This window comes from Leptodactylus fuscus, chromosome 4 (genome assembly GCF_031893055.1).
Source record: "Leptodactylus fuscus isolate aLepFus1 chromosome 4, aLepFus1.hap2, whole genome shotgun sequence".
In the NCBI taxonomy this organism is placed as follows: Eukaryota; Metazoa; Chordata; class Amphibia; order Anura; family Leptodactylidae; genus Leptodactylus; species Leptodactylus fuscus.
Genome location: NC_134268.1, coordinates 179,891,475 through 179,912,820, shown reverse-complemented (window position 1 = coordinate 179,912,820; position 21,346 = coordinate 179,891,475).

Genomic DNA, 21,346 nt, shown 5'->3' with positions numbered 1-21,346 from the left:
AAACTCGTTAAGGGGGAAACCCAAATTCGTGTCTGGAGGGTCACCAAGTCCACTATGACACCCCAGGAAATGATACCAACACCCTGGAATGACACTGGGACAGCAGGGGAAGCATGTCTGGGGGCATAAAAGTCACTTTATTTCATGGAAATCCCTGTCAGTTTGCGATTTTCGCAAGCTAACTTTTCCCCATAGAAATGCATTGGCCAGTGCTGATTGGCCAGAGTACGGAATTCGGCCAATCAGCGCTGGCTCTGCTGGAGGAGGCGGAGTCTAAGATCGCTCCACACCAGTCTCCATTCAGGTCCGACCTTAGACTCCGCCTCCTCCGGCAGAGCCAGCGCTGATTGGCCGAAGGCTGGCCAATGCATTCCTATGCGAATGCAGACTTAGCAGTGCTGAGTCAGTTTTGCTCAACTACACATCTGATGCACACTCGGCACTGCTACATCAGATGTAGCAATCTGATGTAGCAGAGCCGAGGGTGCACTAGAACCCCTGTGCAAACTCAGTTCACGCTAATAGAATGCATTGGCCAGCGCTGATTGGCCAATGCATTCTATTAGCCCGATGAAGTAGAGCTGAATGTGTGTGCTAAGCACACACATTCAGCACTGCTTCATCAAGCCAATACAATGCATTAGCCAGTGCTGATTGGCCAGAGTACGGAATTCGGCCAATCAGCGCTGGCTCTGCTGGAGGAGGCGGAGTCTAAGGTCGGACCTGAATGGAGACTGGTGTGGAGCGATCTTAGGCTCCGCCTCCTCCAGCAGAGCCAGCGCTGATTGGCCGAATTCCGTACTCTGGCCAATCAGCGCTGGCCAATGCATTCTATTAGCCCGATGAAGTAGAGCTGAATGTGTGTGCTAAGCACACACATTCAGCACTGCTTCATCAAGCCAATACAATGCATTAGCCAGTGCTGATTGGCCAGAGTACGGAATTCGGCCAATCAGCGCTGGCCAATGCATTCTATTAGCCCGATGAAGTAGAGCTGAATGTGTGTGCTAAGCACACACATTCAGCACTGCTTCATCAAGCCAATACAATGCATTAGCCAGTGCTGATTGGCCAGAGTACGGAATTCGGCCAATCAGCGCTGGCTCTGCTGGAGGAGGCGGAGTCTAAGGTCGGACCTGAATGGAGACTGGTGTGGAGCGATCTTAGACTCCGCCTCCTCCAGCAGAGCCAGCGCTGATTGGCCGAATTCCGTACTCTGGCCAATCAGCACTGGCTAATGCATTGTATTGGCGTGATGAAGCAGTGCTGAATGTGTGTGCTTAGCACACACATTCAGCTCTACTTCATCGGGCTAATAGAATGCATTGGCCAGCGCTGATTGGCCGAATTCCGTACTCTGGCCAATCAGTGCTGGCCAATGCATTCTATTAGCTTGATGAAGCAGAGTGTGCACAAGGGTTCAAGCGCACCCTCGGCTCTGATGTAGCAGAGCCGAGGCTGCACAAGGGTTCAAGCGCACCCTCGGCTCTGATGTAGGAGAGCCGAGGGTGCACTTGAACCCTTGTGCACCCTCAGCTCTGCTACATCAGAGCCGAGGGTGCGCTTGAACCCTTGTGCACACTCTGCTTCATCAAGCTAATAGAATGCATTGGCCAGCGCTGATTGGCCAATGTATTCTATTAGCCTGATGAAGTAGAGCTGAATGTGTGTGCTAAGCACACACATTCAGCTCTACTTCATCGGGCTAATAGAATGCATTGGCCAGCGCTGATTGGCCAGAGTACGGAACTCGACCAATCAGCGCTGGCTCTGCTGGAGGAGGCGGAGTCTAAGATCGCTCCACACCAGTCTCCATTCAGGTCCGACCTTAGACTCCGCCTCCTCCAGCAGAGCCAGCGCTGATTGGCCGAATTCCGTACTCTGGCCAATCAGCACTGGCTAATGCATTGTATTGGCGTGATGAAGCAGTGCTGAATGTGTGTGCTTAGCACACACATTCAGCTCTACTTCATCGGGCTAATAGAATGCATTGGCCAATCAGCGCTGGCCAATGCATTCTATTAGCGTGAACTGAGTTTGCACAGGGGTTCTAGTGCACCCTCGGCTCTGCTACATCAGATTGCTACATCTGATGTAGCAGTGCCGAGTGTGCATCAGATGTGTAGTTGAGCAAAACTGACTCAGCACTGCTAAGTCTCTGCATTCGCATAGGAATGCATTGGCCAGCCTTCGGCCAATCAGCGCTGGCTCTGCCGGAGGAGGCGGAGTCTAAGGTCGGACCTGAATGGAGACTGGTGTGGAGCGATCTTAGACTCCGCCTCCTCCAGCAGAGCCAGCGCTGATTGGTCGAGTTCCGTACTCTGGCCAATCAGCGCTGGCCAATGCATTCTATTAGCCCGATGAAGTAGAGCTGAATGTGTGTGCTTAGCACACACATTCAGCTCTACTTCATCAGGCTAATAGAATACATTGGCCAATCAGCGCTGGCCAATGCATTCTATTAGCTTGATGAAGCAGAGTGTGCACAAGGGTTCAAGCGCACCCTCGGCTCTGATGTAGCAGAGCTGAGGGTGCACAAGGGTTCAAGTGCACCCTCGGCTCTCCTACATCAGAGCCGAGGGTGCGCTTGAACCCTTGTGCAGCCTCGGCTCTGCTACATCAGAGCCGAGGGTGCGCTTGAACCCTTGTGCACACTCTGCTTCATCAAGCTAATAGAATGCATTGGCCAGCACTGATTGGCCAGAGTACGGAATTCGGCCAATCAGCGCTGGCCAATGCATCCCTATGGGAAAAAGTTTATCTCACAAAAATCACAATTACACACCCGATAGAGCCCCAAAAAGTTATTTTTAATAACATTCCCCCCTAAATAAAGGTTATCCCTAGCTATCCCTGCCTGTACAGCTATCCCTGTCTCATAGTCACAAAGTTCACATTCTCATATGACCCGGATTTGAAATCCACTATTCGTCTAAAATGGAGGTCACCTGATTTCGGCAGCCAATGACTTTTTCCAATTTTTTTCAATGCCCCCAGTGTCGTAGTTCCTGTCCCACCTCCCCTGCGCTGTTATTGGTGCAAAAAAGGCGCCAGGGAAGGTGGGAGGGGAATCGAATTTTGGCGCACTTTACCACGTGGTGTTCGATTCGATTCGAACATGGCGAACACCCTGATATCCGATCGAACATGTGTTCGATAGAACACTGTTCGCTCATCTCTAGTCATTACTAAATTAAAAAATGGAAGTTTATATTAAAAGCGTGAATTAATGGGAATAGAAAGAACCTCGAGGTGGATGTAACACTGGAGTATGTTCCCTGGGAGATTCTGATACGTCTGGTAAGCAGCTGAAGTTGGGGTGAGTGAAAAAAAGCACATCTCCAGCATCACCGCTGCCAGGGGAATCCCTAGAGGCTATGCACTGCCACAAATATACTACACCTGCTGAAAATGAGGGGACAAGGGCAGGTGAGTATATTTAACTGAGCACCACTGTACTATGCTCAGTGGTTCACTGTGGCCGGATAGAACACAGAACACTGCAGATATAATATTGTCGGAGTGAAATGCATAGTATATAGTATCAATAAGAAAGAGGTGGTGGATACTATGCAGAATTTTTCCTGGAAATTCTAACCATGCCTAGCTACCCAATTCATGTTATTACAAAGCTTCTTAAAGGAACCTTATTCAACTACAGATATTTCTAGCCAAGCACAGAGAACTGCTAAGTATGCTACACTAGTCTCCTAAATTCAAGTGACTGTGGTGAGTTTTTGGCTGTGGTCTAACATGTCTGACATGGGGCAGCATGCAGTGTGACATGGGATGAAGCATGGATTCTTGCACACCCTCCTAATTTCCCTCTAGTGCCCCTACCAGAACGACTACCAATACCACAGCCCCTACCACTACTATTTCCACTAACAACAATTATGTCTTCCTCTTCCATCTATGTCTCCTCTACTTGCAAAAAATTCTGACTGTTCCCACCCAATTTATCTAAAAAAAGATGAAGACTCCTCTTACTAGGAAAAATAGCTTTCTTAGCAGGCGCCACATCTCTACTAGGGATCTGTGCCAGCAAAGAAGATGAAGGAGACATATTTGACAGTCAAGAAAGTTTCTGCAGTGAATTGCTTGTTACAACATTAGAACACATAAAAACTTGACTCAAGATTGCATCACTCTCGGACACAATATCCTCTTGTGACTGAGATAAGTGAGTTAAATAATCAAAAACTTTATCCCAGGAACTAGTAAACAGTATTAGTATTCTGCCCTAATATGTTGCCTTGTATACTTTGTAAAGGTTCGTAATGTTCTCTAACATTTTGTTTAGTTTATAACATTTAAAGCCCAAACCATGAGAGTATATTTATGTCAGGAGTTTCTATATAGTCCAATAGTTTTAATGGTTCTTGATCAGAGCGCTGATAGCACCATACAGTTAATTGCAGCTGTGTGGGAGTACTACTTATATTGTTTCCAGGTATAATTTGTAGAAGGATAAACACATCATGGAAAGGTTTTAGCAACAGTTCATAATAATGTATTGTTCTGTGTTTATGAGAAGGTCGTTTTTAATTTCTACTAATCATAGTATTACCTGTGCATGCTGAATTGTTAGTCATGGAAAATGACAGAAAATGTATTGTGCCCTCTCATTATAATTACCTGTAATCCCTTCTATATACACTCAAGATTAATTGAATACTAAATAATGAACAGAAATAATGCAAAGCGGTAATTTCAGAAAATATGCAAGGGAGAAAATAACAAAAGATTACAATAGTGAATTCATGATGCCGGTGAAAAACAATTACTTGCATTCCGGAAATCCGAAAAAAAAGCAAAGTAGTAAAAAAGCAAAAATAGTATTGCCCTGTACTTTTATACTTTCTATACGTTTTCATGAAAATAAATTGCCTTGAGTTACATAGAGAAGAAATATTTATCAGATGACTTTTGGACCAGCGCACCGCCCCATGCTATACCACTTACAAACCAATGATGTAGGAAAATATAAAGCAGTAGATGAATTTCCATCTCGTACTTTACATTATAAAATAGTGTGAAGTAAAAACAGTAAAACTATCCCCAGCGGAGAACCCATTACACATTGTCTACCAATAAGTATTTGAAAACCGGTGATAGAATAGAAAAACATTTTTTCATATTGAATAGTTGGTATAACCCAGCAGATGCTTCCTTACGGATGGTATTGATTGACACAATACTCCCGGATGCCTGGTGAAACTCCTGGTGTATGTGAGCCATCGGTTGGGTGCGGTTTCTCTGGCCAGCACTCGTCGGTCTCTATCTCCCAGTTTCAGAGGTCTGCTGACTCGGGGCACATTCCAACAATCAACGTTCACCTTCCACTTCATAATCACATAGGCCACTGTCGATTTTGGGTAATTCAGTTTGCTTGCTATGTCCCTTAAGGATCGACCATTTCTGTGGTACCCCACAAGTACCCAATTGTCAATGCTGTTTCCTATTTAATGTTGGAAGGTGTGACGTACATCATGACGACAGATATCTTCATTTGCATGCATGTCCAAATACTTATTGGTAGACAGTGTATTAGGGCATCTACTATTCCTTCTTTGAGAACTACCATGTTTTTTTAGAAGAACTGTAGAGGTTGACATGATGCATTTTACGTAACAATTTTGCATTAATTTAGAGGTTCCATTTTATGGATTTGCTAAAACCTGATGCAAACAAAAGTCGGAAGGGGAACCAGTTTGCATAGGTGTTAGTGTTAATAAAACTGTCAAACGTCTATTGCTGTCCATATTTTTTATAAAAATAGATGCCCTAACATTGGCATCTGATTCCATCCAGTTTTAGTGGATCCATAGGAAATGTTTCAGGAGGAAATATCTATATCCAAGGGCAATGGAGTTGGATTCCAACTCTGGCTCCAAAATAAAGTGAATAATAATTTTTAATTCTATTACATAGTTATTACTGTGTAATTTATTTGGTGCATAGTATATTGTATATTTTTCATGAATTAAAGGAACTTTACTGCTTCTGAATGTCCATGGCTGTCAGATGCAGGAGTTGGAGTTGGGCTGTGGAAAAATGGAGTAATTGGTTTGGCATACCAATGCTACAGTCCTGACAGCATCAAGAAAAAGTTGGATATTGGCAGCATGCTGGCAATTCTTTTTTTTTTACATTACTTTTGCAGTATATTGTACCGGTGATCAAGTCCTCCTAGGTTTCAAGTACCTTAGAAGGTCTAAACATAAAAATAGAAAAAATATAAAAAGAATAAAAAAAATATATAAAATTTCAAATCATCTCCCTTTCCCTAAATCACAATCTGATATCACAATAACACTAGCTCATGCTTAATGAAAAAAAATAGCGTAAAACCTCTCATCGTCCACATTAATATTCACTGCACTGAGGTGACATCACAGTATAGTGTATACTAATTGAACTAGCAGCCGGGTGAAAGTGATCGGGTGACAGGACTTGAAAATCGGGAGACTTCTGAGAAACCCAGATGAGTTGACATTGTAGCATCTTTCCAGGATGTGTTGTGTTCTCAGTCATTCATTGGGAGATCCCGAAGAAGGAGCCTCTGTGCTTTGAAAGTTTGCAAATGTCAAATTTCTGGTTAGCCAATAAATATATCATACCTGACATACTTTTGCCTTTTTTTGCCACAAAAAAGAATCTAATATTGTTTGAATTTTTTTTTTTTTTAATGGACTGAATAGTCACTTGGATGACATTAAAGGGAGTGTACCACCATGTTACAGAGTGCATTAGAGCCATGAACAACATACCTGTATTATGTATGTCACTTTTGAGGGTTTCGAGTAAAACATATTTGATTTCCTATGCAAATGAAGCAGTTGGTGCAATGGTGGTGGGTTCTTAGCCCACTGCTCTTATTGCTCAGATAGGGTGAGTGATGGGGAGGATCAACACCTACTGCACAGTGTAGTACAGACAGGAGAGTGGCAGAAGCAGTGCTCCAGGGAGATGAAGGCCCGCCTCCAGTGCACCAACTGCATAATTTGCATAAAATTTGAAAGTTGTTTTCCTTCATATCTACAAAAGTGACATACATAACAAGTATGTTATTTATCACTGTAAAGTGCTCTGTTGAACATGCTTGGAGATGGTAGAAACCCTTTAAATCCACTTTTTCCCTATTTTGGAGTGCTGTCTCATTTTCCTATTGTAGATAGATGGATGGATAGATATATATTGAAGGCAATCTATAGTAAATGTAAAAGGTTTTCTAGGTAATTTGTCATATTAACACATGTGATAGAAGCTTATGACCCTTGAAAGACTTTTGCTATCTGTGGCCAAAAAAAAAATAAAGATAAAAATATACTTTACCCAAGGAACCAATCAGGGAATAATGTAACACTTTGCGGTCAAAGCTTCATTATGAGATCTGTCATCTTCAGTTAACGCAAGATACGGATTGATGCTATTTTCTTATGATTTATATCTCTAGATATATATATATATATATATATATATATATATATATATATATATATATGTGTGTATTGCAATAAATTATGTGCATTAAATATTGTTTCTACTTCGCTGCTAATGTTTTTTTTTAGTTTTTTATACAGATATATGTACAAGGTCATTTAGTATCTTACAAGTGATGTGTAAGATGTCACTTACTGTTAATCCTTCAAGCACACAGTATGGTGCTCTGGCACAGAATTACACATCTTACAACAACCAAAAAGGCTTGAGTTTGTGGTTGGATTCACATTAAATTGTATTTTAATAGATTTTTTTTTTTTTTTTTTAGGCCTCGCTCACATCTGCGTTGGTAATCCATTCAGGGAAGTCCGCATGGGGATCCCCCCAAACACTACCGAACACATTGGCAAGCAGTGCGCAGTGAAAGCATACGGACCACATAGACTATAATGGGGTCCATGTGCTCTCTCCACGAATCATGTGGACAGGAAAGCAGATCACGAACTACTTTTCTGTACACATGTTCCATTAATCCGCATGTTCCATAGTCCGTTCAGGGGGGAGGGGATTTCCCCGAATGGATTACCAATACAGATGAGAACTAAATAAAGAAATAAACTAAAGGTGTTGTGATAAAAGAGGGAGGTGTAACATGTAATTGTAGGAGATCACTTCACTTAAATGACTAGAAATAATTGGAAAAATTATTGTACACATGTGCTTTAATCTAATTTTCATAGTACATGTGACATACATCTTGGTATCACTTATTACTAGTTTGATATTTGTTTTGCTAAAAGATAAGAAAATATTTAAGCATCTTATAATATACTGGTAAGAATTAATATTTTCTTCTCTATTCTTGATAAAAAGTGTAATATTTTGTTATAAATTATAATGTTTAAGAAATGCATGATGTAGCATGGGACTGAACTGAGAACAGGTCATCAATAAAAAAAATCCAAACAACCCCCTTTAGACGGGACCCGCGCCGGTTTTGGAAATCACAGCATGTCCACTCTGCTATTTTTTACGCAAAATGGGATATTCTGGTTAGCACCTATCCACTGGAGATGTAATATCTGTGAGATCAATGTAGTCTCCAATCTCCGGATCACTCACCAGCACCATCCAAACTATGTTGAATAATATTATTCCCTTCCTGCTGCAGGCATTTTTTATTTTCATTTTTTATATAATAGAATAGAAGACCTAGAAAATTGATTGTGCAACAATAACCAGAGGATTGTTGGTCTATCTGAAGAAATGCCAATGCAGATTTGGGATCAAATCTCTATCTCACCTGTATAAGGCTGGGTTCACACTAGCATTGGTGTCCGACAGCTAGTGTCTGATGCTAATGTCCGCGCCAGATTTTAGCAGCGGACACTAGCTGTGTCCGTTTACAATTTGCATTATTTTAAATGGGACATCATGTAGTGTCCTTTACTGTCTGTGTGTGTCCTTAAGTGTCTGTTTGCAAAGATGTCTGATTTTTCAATCCCAAAACATGTTACATTATTGTTTAGCCATGGGCTGAAGAGATATACTGTTAACCAACATCATATCCAGTCAACAGTAGTATATGTCCAACTATAAATATCCTAAATATCACTTTGTCCGTAACCCAAATGTAAACGTCCTAAACATCATTTTGTCCATAATCCAAATATCTATATAGCAATATTCTGTATAATACCAATAAACTGATGAATACGCTCCTGTAGTTCTATGGAGTACAGGAGTGTACTGCGCATGTAAGCAGCCTCCAAAAAAATGGCCACCGGCCTGTGCACTCGGCTCTGCCTGTGTCCTGATGGCAGAGCCAACTGCGCAGGTGTCGAAGTATGACCCCAGCCGGAAGAAGACGAGTGAAGAGGTGGTTGCTGAAGAAGATGGAGGCGTTGCTGGAGAGAGTTCTCTCGCAGCATTGGGGATGCCCCCAGTGCTGTTTGAGCACTGGGGCTCGCCCTCAGTGCTGCGAGAGAACTCATTTGCATACCGATAAGAACCGGGTTTTTAACTGGATGGCGGGCCGGAGACGACTTCTAAAGGTAGGAGACGAATAGCCTTTCTTAAGGCTATTCCCACGTGTGAACTAAAAAAAAATTAGTTTTAATGATCGGATCCCTTTAAAGAATTCAAGTATAACACTTTTGCGCTGGATCTGAGGGAACAAAAACCTTACATTTCCTGGGATTTGTATCTTACTGGAATAAGGATTGGAACCGAATTGCAGTGACTCATAAAGTGGTAAAGCAATGAAAGGCTAGGGACAGACAGTATTAAGTCATTGTAGAATTTCTAAATATATTGCTCTGGATTCCCAGTAATCAAACGTAATGTGCATTGGAACCAAGCAGCCTCATGTGCCTTTGTGGGTGAAATGAATTATTACATGGTGCTCATTTAAATTAAGGTGTAATTCATGGACATGCTGGGTCCTACATCAGAAGATAATCAATAATCAGGTCATTATTTGCCAAATCAAATAGTGTTTTTAGTATTCATTAATTATACGTATTTGCAACACAATAACACACTAAGATTCCTTAGCACTGTCGAATATTCTAGTTAGTCATTCTGTGTAAACAACTTGTAGTGTCAATACGAGGCAATGCTTATTATTTCTATGGTGTCTCATAAAAATGGAAAAACTTTAGGATTGTACGTGATGAAAATAAAATTTCATACTATATTACAAGTGCATGTCAAAAGTTGGGAAGTTGGGAAAGGTGGCCTTCTAATAGCGGAGATGTAGTTTGGCACCTGCCATCGCTATTTAGTGGAGTTCTCTATCTGTCTGTGACAGGAAGAAGCAGCAAGCCGAAAACTCGATCCTGCAACATGACTTTCTGTGGAATGTAAATGCGCATTTCCATGAAACCAAATGGCGCCTCCGAGCTGCTTCTATTACTGTTTACTGATGAAATGATGTGACAGAATAAATACGTCCATTTAATCTGTATTTCTTTATGCAGTAGTAAGCTTATCTAGATCTTTTAACTGAACTTTAGCAAATGTGTTTCCTTATCTCATTTCCTCAGTGTCAGGAATGTACCATCAAAGGTACTAGATGTTTTATCTTTTCTCGAGATGAAACTTTCATAGGATTCGAAAGAGTGTATGTACATTGCTTATACTCTTTCATCCCATATTTCATCAAATATCAAACCAAACAGACTGTATTTATAGATGTTAAATGGAGTTTAATTAACGTTTCTATACCTAGGAGTTGGCCTCATATAAGTGTAAAAACTCATTTTTAGTCGTCATGTCAAATCTGTAATTTTCTTTGTCTGTAATGTTCTGAAATGTTATGAGGCCATCCAGAAATAATAAGATGGGGTCTGAAGTCATTCCGATCAACTACTAGTATGCACGCTCAAATCTTCTCGAAGAGAGGCACGATACATAAACGTCACTAACTTGATAAGCACAGAGTTCCGTAAATGTAAAGAAATTGGTCCTGATCTTTAAACCCGTGCTATTGTAAATTTATGGCTGGTCGACTTCCCGGCTTTTGGGGAGAGCCAAAAAATAGGCAAAATAGTTTTTCTGCTTGTAGTCAGTGGTTAAATTGGGTCGGAACGCGCCAGAACTCAGTTCCGGCATAATTAAAAAATGCCTGTCAGCGTTCCGGTATAATTGTTTAGTTTATACCAACTGAAAAGATGCCAGAGTATAATAATTGTTCATGGATGTCTACAATGTCTTTTGCAGCCTCCAACAGGTTTTCGTCCAGGATTGCCCTGTATTTAGCTACAGCCATCTTCCCATCAACTCTGACCAGCTTCCCTGTCATAGAAAAGACTCTCCATAGCATGATGCTGCCACCACCATGTATCACAGTGAGTATGGTGTGTTCAGGGGGATGAGCAGGGTTACTTTTCCTCCACGCATAGCGCTTTGCGTTTAGATCAAAAAGATCAACTTTGGTCTCATCTGACCAGATCACCTTCTTCCACTTGTTGCTTTGACCTCTATATGACTTGTAGAAAACTTTAAATGGCACTTCTTATGTCTTTCTTTCAACAATGGTTTTCTTCTTGCCACTCTTCCATACAGGACAGATTGGTCGAGTGCACAACTTATAATTGTCCTGTGGACAGATTCTCCCACCTGAGCTGTTGATTTCTGCAGCTCCAGAGTGACCATGGGCCTTTTGGTTGCTTCTCTGACCAGTGCTCTCCTTGCTTGACCTGTCAGTTTAGGTGGACGGTTATGTCTTGGTAGGTTTGAAGTTGTAGAATACTTTTTCCATTTTTAGATGATGGATTGAATAGTGCTTCTTGGGATGCTAAAAGTTTGGGATATGTTTTTTATAACCTAACCCTGCTTTAAACTTCTCTACTTTATCTCTGACTTGTCTGGTGAGTTCCTTGGTTTTTATGATGATGTTTGTTCTCTAACCAAGCACTGAGACCTTCACAGGACAGATGTATTTATACTGTGACTAAATTACACACAGCCGGACTCTATTAACTGTTTAAGTGACTTCTGTAGGCATTTGTGCACTGTGCACTGGATTTTATTTAGGGGTATCAAAGTACAGGGGGATGAATACTTTTGCACGTCACACTTTTCAGATTTTACTTGATTAACATTTTGAAAACCATGGATCATTTTTGTTGCACTTCATTATTACCTGCTACTTTGGTTTATCCCTTACAATACATATCTATTACTTAAAATTAGGGTTGAGCCGATCTTGACTTTTCAGGATCGATTTTAAAATCCGATTTCCGATCATTTTTCATTCACCCGATCTCGATCCCAATTCCGATCCCAATGCAAGTCAATGGGATTTTTTTATTAATCAGAGATTGGATTTTAAAAGCAATCCTATTCACTACACAGCATGGAATCTAACAATTGAACGCTTTAATTGTTAGAATCCACGCTGTGTAGTGAATCACTAAGTAGCGAGAGGATTTTTTTTTTTAATCCTCTGGCTACTTAGTCCCCCCTGGTGTCCACTTACCTCCATAGATGGCTGCTCCGCTGCTTCTCCTTCTTCTTCACCTCGCTGCCACTCCACGCTGCTCTTCTCCCTTCGCTGCCCCCTGCCTTCCAGGTTAGGAGAGTGTGGGCGGGTTAGGAGAGTGTGGGCGGGTACTGGGAGGGGAGACGTCACGTCTCCATGCCCTGTACCCGCCGACACTCTCCTAAGCCACAAGCCCCGCCTTCCTAGCTCTTTAAACACTAACCTGGGAGGCGGGGCAGTGAGGCGAGAAGAGCAGCGTGGAGCGGCAGCGAGGAGCGGCAGCAAGGCGAAAAAGAACACCGGAGCAGCCATCTCTGGAGGTAAGTAGCTACTAGAGATGTCATGTTAGTTTAGTCTCCCATTAGAATGAATGGATGCAGCCGGCACGCAGGGGGTTAAGGCTGTGTGCCGGCTGCTTCCATTCATTCCTATGGAACCGCAGCGGAGCCTTCACACTGAGTATAGACTATATACTTAGTGTGAAGGCTAAGCAAAGCATTGTGGGAAATAGTACCGATCTCGATCCCACCTAAAAAGATTGTGTTCGGACTTCCGATCGCGATCGTGAAATTTTCTCGATCGACGATCGGAATCTGATTTTTTCCGAACATGATTGCTCAACCCCACTTAAAATACATTTAAGTTTGTGGTTGGAAAGTGACAAAATGTGAAAAAGTTCAAGGGGTAGGAATACTTTTGCAAGCCACTGTGTGTGTGTGTGTGTATATATATATATATATATATATATATATATATATATATATATATATATTTATTTATATATAAATATATATATATATATATTTATATATAAATATATATATATATATATATATATAGAGAGAGAGAGAGAGAGAGACATTGATATGCATATGATATGTAAATTTAAATGGATGTGATCAGAAAAGTCAATCACTGATACAATCTTGGTTTCCTAATAGAAAGCTGCCTGAGTTGATAGAACAGGCTGCTGTCTCTGACCACACGCCGCGATAGATAATGAAATGCTTTATCAGATGATTGTTAGGAGCTCTCCCACACTGAAGTCAGCTTGGTTCCTTTTTTGGTTATCCAGTTTAGCATGACACAGATTTAATGATAGTGTTGATTATTACAAGTAGTTTTCATTACTTGCCACCACTAGGTCATAGTTTGCATGTCTCACCCTCCCAAATGTGAAACGTAGAGATCCAGCCTTGCTGGGTTTACCACGCACATCAGCGGATTAACCAATAGGGAAAAATGGCAAAACTATTATAAAGTATTCCTATATTTATTATATTTCCATAAGACATATAGTTTTGAATGAATGAAGCCACTTAACTGAATTTAGCCTTTTTTTCATGGTGTGTCATTTGTGCAGGGAAAGTTGCACTTCCATCGCTATTACTTACAGGTTATGCCTAGGAAATTATATAGTGTTTTGACTGAAAACAAGAAACCGGTTATTAGAAAGAATTAGATATTGTCAAGATCTATTTCCTCGTTTTTTAAAAAAATAAATAAATAATGCCAACAAAAGATCTGAAAATATATTCTGACTTGTTTTTTTTTTAAAGCTTATGAAAAGGATTTGTAGACACATTTATGTTATGTGACATTCTAAAAAGCTAAATTTACAATGGGGCAGGAGGCATACATGGTTCTTGTATATAAGCAGAACTAACCCTTGGTTCACATCTGTGTTTGGTAATCCGTTTGGGGAGTCCGCATGGGGACCCCCCCGAATGGACTACCGAAAACACTGGCAAGCGGTGAACAGTGAAAGTGCCTAGACTGCAATGGGGTCCGTGTACTTTCTGCAGGATGCCCACATGAACTATGATCACAATCTACTTTTCTGTCCGCATGTTCCGTGTGGACACCACGGGTAAGAGAAAAAATGTTTAGTAAAATTCCGCTCTAAACCAGGAAGAAGTTCAATTCAAATCTGGAATAGATGAATAAAATTTAACTTTTATTGTTGTCCAGTAAATAAAAAAGTTACATCATAACTGTGAAGTGTAGTCACATCATGGCTGAGCTACGCATTTCGGTACTAGTTCGTACCATACTCATGGCATGAGAAACATACTAACACTCATTCCTTTTAAAAGAACCACTAGACCTACTAACTCCACCCAATACATTAATTAACATTTAACCCTTCCTTCATCAATTGAATGTTCAAGCACACGGACCCCATTATAGTCTATGGGGTCTGTGTGCTTTCACTGCACACCACTTGCCAGTGCATATGACAGGTGAATAGCCACCCAGATAAAGAAACAGATGAAGGACAGCTAGAAATAACTGATCGGTATGATGAGTGTAATTTCAGTGCCATGTAGTTAGTGGTGCTTGACGGTAATGCCACAAGTGAGTTGCTTCTGAGGGTCAGGGACGTCCTCAAATTCAGGACATCAAGACCAATGTCCTCCTGATCCATTTCTTGGAGTCATGCTCAGGTTAGGTTCACATCTGCATTGTACTCTTGTAGGAGACTCTGCCACTGATTCTGTCTAAAATCGACGGAGAGAAAAGTCCTGCACTGAAGACTTTGGGGTCCGCGGTTAACTACTTTTTTAGTGGATTACTCTCTGTCTTTCAGGTCCCCATTTGGACCTGAATGAGGTAGAGATGAACACTAGTGTGAACCTAGCATCAGACTCATCTACAGATTCCATAAAAGCACATGAAACTGAAGGAGGTGGTTTTCAATTTTGATCACATGAGTTGTGTGCAGCTCATGAAGGGAGGTACATGATAAACTGGTAAAGGTAAGCTTTTCCGGCAGGTCTTTATCCAGCTGAATACTTCTGGTGCTTGGTGACACAGGAGCAAGGATACAAGTCTCTTGTATCTTCTGGAGGGATGTCCACCCAGCAGAGGTGCCATTGAGACAATATGAGAGGAGTAAGAGACAGCAGACTGACTCAAGGTTTACACCTGCACTTGGGTTTCCATTGGGTTTCAGCATGAAATATGTGGAGAGAAAAGTCCTGCTTGTAGGACTTTTGTCGCCACATTTTTCAAGCGGATACAGGGACGGAATCCTCTAATAGAAACCAAGTACTGGTGTGAATCCAGCCTGAGAGGGTAAACTGGACAAACTCTGTGTAGCAAAACGCAGAGATGCTGAATGAACGTCCATGAGACAGCTGGACTGGCAGTGAGATCCCTATTGTCATATTTTACCCAAATCTCAATTGATAAGCGAGGTGTGTAGACAGAATCAAAGTAGCTATAAGAGTAGTGGATAGATGAACTCAGGCACGACATACAGGGAGATCTTTTCTGAATGTGAAACCCCCACTTGAAGCTCTATGGGTGCAGTGACAAATTGGACCTATTCAGGGAGAGGTTGTCTATTTATAGAGGCCACCATCAAAGGTTTCTTCAAAGGCACATTAGGGATCTGGTGGCCAGCAACTAGAAATTGGTCTATAAAACTGCCGAGTCCAAGAACTCTTTTATAGGAAAATAATTTTCACCAGAACACAGGACTATAGGAACTGATAGTTTGGGAAAGAGATTTTCTCCAACTAGAGTTGAGAATCCCACTATATCACACTGCTAGGACTTCAACTTTAGGGGACAATTGCAGATATAGCGTTCCTTGCCACCACAATAGAGACAGAGGTTGTCATTGTGCCTACTCTGTCTACCAATAAGTATTTGGACACCTGTGGTAGAATAGAAAAACAAAATTTATTCCTATTCAATAGTTGAGTTGGATGGTATTGATTGACACAATACTCCCAGATGCCTGCTAAAACTCCTGGTGTATGTGAGCCATCGGTTGGGTGCGGTTTCTTTGGCCAGCACTTGTCTCTATCTCCCAGTTTCGGGGTCTGCTGACTCGAGGCACATTCCGACAATCACCGTTCACCTTCCACTTTGTAATTACATAGGCCACTGCCGATTTTGGGTAATTCAGTTCACTTGCTATGTTCCTTAAGGATCGACCATTTCTTTGGTACCCCACAATTACCAATTGGACTCTTCACTTTGTGGCATCTTGCAATGCCAATGCTGTTTCCTATTTAATGGCGGAAGGCGTGAGGTACATCACAACCGCAGAGATCTTCATTTGTATGGGTGTCCAAATACTTATTGATAGACTGACATTCCTCAGAAAAGAGTTCCAGACACTCAGCCTACACGGATTCCTCAGGTATTTCAGGAGATGAAACCAATAAAGATGTTACAGCACTAGGATGTCATTCATGGTCCTTACTACCAACTACTTTCATGGATTCTTTCGGATGTTTCAGAAACTCCGTAGAACTGTATGCCATTATGACTCGCAAACATATATCGCTGATATGTGGAGAGCATGGCAAAACCAGCAGAAGATATATGTCCAAGTTCTCCAAAGACGGCATGAAAGATGGTGAGAAATGTCTTCAGATTTGTAGATCCCACAAAGAATTACCCCAGTCCAAAGATTCACCGGACAGTGGAGATACTATGGAAGCCACTTTAGCATGGTCAGAAGGAAACCAGTGTGTATATAGATGAAAATATATTATGCACTGGATCAGAAAGCCCCACAAAACTTGAAATTCACTTCATAACTAGGAGGCAGAAGCAGTTGGCATTCTGGCCCTTTAAGATGCAGGAATATAGTGTGTGTGTGTGTGTGTGTGTGTGTGTGTGTGTGTGTGTGTGTGTGTGTGTGTGCGCGCACGCCCTATGGGCAGATCCAGCAGGAGTGTCCATGCACCACAGTGACAGGGTATAGCAAAGTTATCCTGATAGCTATGCCAGCTGGGGCAGGCACAGGCAGGTGGTGCCACAATGGTGAAAGCTGAAAGTATAGGAAGAAACAGTGGAGCCATGATTCTATATTTTCCTGGACTTTTATACATTTTCTATAGATGCACATGTGACATTTGTTTGTATAGAGCAGAACTATGTAAGTTTGTCAACATATTAATCTAGACTCTCATGGAATGACTTGATCTGTCAGGTAATTCTGGAAGTGTCTTAGATGTCATTTGAGCAAAATCCTCTGAAAGCATTTGCAGAGATTAGTCCTATTAGCAGACCACACATTTTCTGGGATCCTGATAAATGTTACCCATTGACTTCAATTACTGCATCAGGTTCAAAACACACTGGCATTAAAAACAGCTTAGATCTCGCAGACATTTGTGAAAGGCCAGAGGTTGAACATATTTAATGTCAGTGCTGTCTATATATGTAGTTAACCCCCAAGAACAAAAACTGCAAAAAGGACATGAGTAGGAAAATGAAAAGATTCATTATAACCTTTTTAAGGGCTGTTCGCCCTTTATGAAATTAGCGCTTTCAAGTAAGTTTATTCCTCGATCAGAAGGAATTGTTTAAAAGCTATTTAGTGGTGAATATGTGATGTGAATCCTGGGTTACCTTCAAACGTGAAGGAAAAGTTTAAAAACTGATTTAGGCTAAGGCCACATGGAGCAAAAAGAAGCTAAAAACTAAAATAATTGAGTTTTTGCAATTTTGCCTCAAGTCTACGGGGAAAACACAGGTGAAATTAATATGCTTCGATTTTCAAAGGTTTTTTGAACATGCTACATTTCCAAAATGTATGGCCTCATCCTCAGTTTTACCCAAGTTGGTATCTCCTGAAAAGCTCGATTGGTCTTACTGTGTGCCTCTAGTACCGTTACCCACTGTCATAATGATGTTTTTTGTTGTACCCTATAATAGTGGTAAATCAAGACAGAAGCCATTCGTTTCTGGTCTTCTCTAGTGTCTCCCAAATCAATGAATGCATTGGTTATGTCCTGTTCCATATGGATTAGGGAGCGTTCACACTACCGTCGGTGTCCGACATGTAGTGTCCGCTCCTAGTGTCCGCTCAAAATCTGTCACGGACACTAGGAGCGGACACTAGATGTGTCCGTGACACCTGTCATTCACTTGAATGGGCATCGGGTGCGTTCTTTTGCACTCCATGCCCGTCCTTCCCTGTCCGCAAGAGAAGATGTCCGACTTCTCAAGCGGACAGAGGAACCCTGCATGCAGGGTTTTTCTGTCCACTTGAGAAGTCGGACATCTTCTCTTGCGGACAGGGAAGGACGGGCACGGAGTGCAAAAGAATGCACCCGATGCCCATTCAAGTGAATGACAGGTGTCACGGACACATCTAGTGTCCACTCCTAGTGTCCGTGACAGATTTTGAGCGGACACTAGGAGCGGACACTACATGTCGGACACCGACGGTAGTGTGAACGCCCCCTTACATACCCAATGGAGGACAATGCTAGACAGACTGGTTGCCAGTTGTCAAGGTGGATTAAGCCTATTGTTAGTTCCCACCAGGCTAAAGTTATCAGCCCCTTTTAAAGAGGCTGAATATCAGCTGAAGGAGCATTCATAGGAATGCTTATTCTTAATTCCCACAGGACGCTGCCAAACCCAAGAATGAGATGAGCGTAGCTAAAGACAATTTTATTTTTAACGGCCATAGAGTACAGGAGGGGGCTTCACTGTGAAAGAGCAGCATGCTGCCTTGCTATGGAAGGAGTAGGCATACACTCCCCACCCCATGATGCTGCTCCCTTGCTATGCAAGGAGTGGGCATACCCTACCCACACTATGATGATGCCCCTTTGCATGTATTTACAGATACAATTAAAATTCTGCTGCCACTGCGGTCCACGGCAGTGCGGTCCACCATATTTTTCAGACGCACCTAGGTTTTAGAAGAGGAAAATAGGGGAAAAAAAAAATTAAGCTAAAAAATGGTAAAATATTTAATATATGTTTTGCAACAGCTGCAAGGCCACATTGACAGGTGACCCTACAGCTGTTTGCGGATGCATAGAGAGTTTTTTTGCAGGACCATATATATTTTTTAGTTATAAAATTTTGGGAGAAGTCTATTGTTTAGATCTCCTTTTATTTAAATCAGAGGCAAAACAGTGGGGAAAAAAATTGGTGGTTTGGTATTTTTGATTTTGACGTTCGCCGTACAAGAAAAATATTAGTAGCTTGGGCATTTTCAGACATACCTAATGTGTATGTGTTTCACAGTAATTTTCAACTTTTATATGTATTCTAGAGAAAGGGGTGATTTAGAAGCTTTATTTATTTCTTACTTTTTTAAAACTTTTTTTTAACTATTTTATTAGCCCCCGCCTAGGGGACTTGAACCTGCAATCATTTGATAGTAAGTCCCATAAACTGCAATACAAGTGTATTTCAGTCTATGGGAGATTCTGTACATTACTATTGTTCACAGATCAGCGGCAATAGTAATATTCCCATGACAGGCCTGGGAGCCTTCAGTAGGTTCGTGGCTGTCACAGGACCGCAACCACGCCGCGCAGGAGTCGACCTACAACTTTACTGGTATGGGGACAGAGGGGACTGTCCCTGGGGGAGATTTTTAAACTTGGGGGGGGACTTTAAGTACTAATACCCACGATCAGAGAAGACTCTGATTGCGGCCATTAGATTCTGTGTCTCCGTTGTACGTTACAGTGAAAACTCGGTTGCTATGGCGACGGTTCTGCAGTACAGCATCCACCATTATCTTTATAAACCCGGCATCCGATGTATTAGTACTAGTGCTGGGGCCCGCAACTTCGCCACACTTCTGCTGCTGCAAGAAACCAGTGGCGGCAGGAGTGTGGCAATGCTGCAATTTCGCTCCTCGGCTCCCCTTATAGTCCACATTTAGACTAAAAGACGCTCCCCCATTTTCCTCCCAAATTTGGGGGAAAAAGTGTGTCTTATAGTCCAAAAAATATGTGTTTGTTATAGGTGGTGAGAGATTTGGGAGGACTTGAACCTTCCAGTAGCCTCAAGCCCCAGGAGTTTGCCAAAGAAGGTCACATTATTCTCCATTGCTGAGTTGGATCTAGGTAAGAAAAACTTGAACACAGTGAGCAACACTATGCTTATTGGAATAAAAATAGTAGTAACATTTTGGCAAATATTGAACTGAAACTATAGCCTGGGGCAGGCATAGAACTTAGGATAACTCTTCAATTTACATGATCTAGCAGTATAGGTAGGATCCTTCGGATGGGAATACCTCTTTGAATTGTATCTTGTTTATTTTAAAATAATTTTTTAATCTTTTTTTCCTTACTGGCACCATTTGTATTTTTTTTTGCTGCACTCTTTCCTGTGGCATGAGAGGTCAGACCCAACAAAATGTCTTAAGGCCAGTGTTCAGAGCAAGGTCGCATCATCATCAAAAAAACCTCTCCCTTTAAATACTTAAATGGTACTAACAACTGCTGTCTTCTATTATCAGGATAGGTCTAGCAATATTGATCCCCCTCTATTCTAACAAAAATAGACTGGTCCGTTAAATATGATGGTTTGATGGTTTAATACCCCTTCTGTAGTGGGTTCTGGGAGTATTATATGGGGTGCTGAAAAATCTTTCCTACATTTACCCATATTAATTGAATATTAAACTAAATCTTCACTTTCTGACATAGTCCAATACAAGGGAATTAGGGAATCAAGCAACAAAAGAAAGCACAATAAAAATAGTATACTTGATGTAGGGTGAAGTAAGGATTCTGCTTGACCTCTTCTTCCCTGGAAACACCAACATGGCTTAGAGAAAAGTTTGAGTTGGACACAGTGCAGACATTATCAATCTAAATTACCTATCAGTATATTCTTTTGGAGAATGGGAATAAACACACCAATATGGTGAAAATTTTCTATGATTTCTATGATTGATGATTTTGTATTGGTTGTATTGAAATCCTGGATGTCAGTACTTCAAGACAATAGCGGTAACAACTGAGCCCACCATTCTGCCCATGTGATTACACAGGCCTGAGTGAATGGGAGGAAACCAATGTACCTGGAGGGAACCCACAAAAACACGCAAACATACAAACTTCATGCAGATGGTTACCTTTGTTGGGTTCCAATCCTGGATCCCACTTCTGAAAGGCAGCAGTGCTA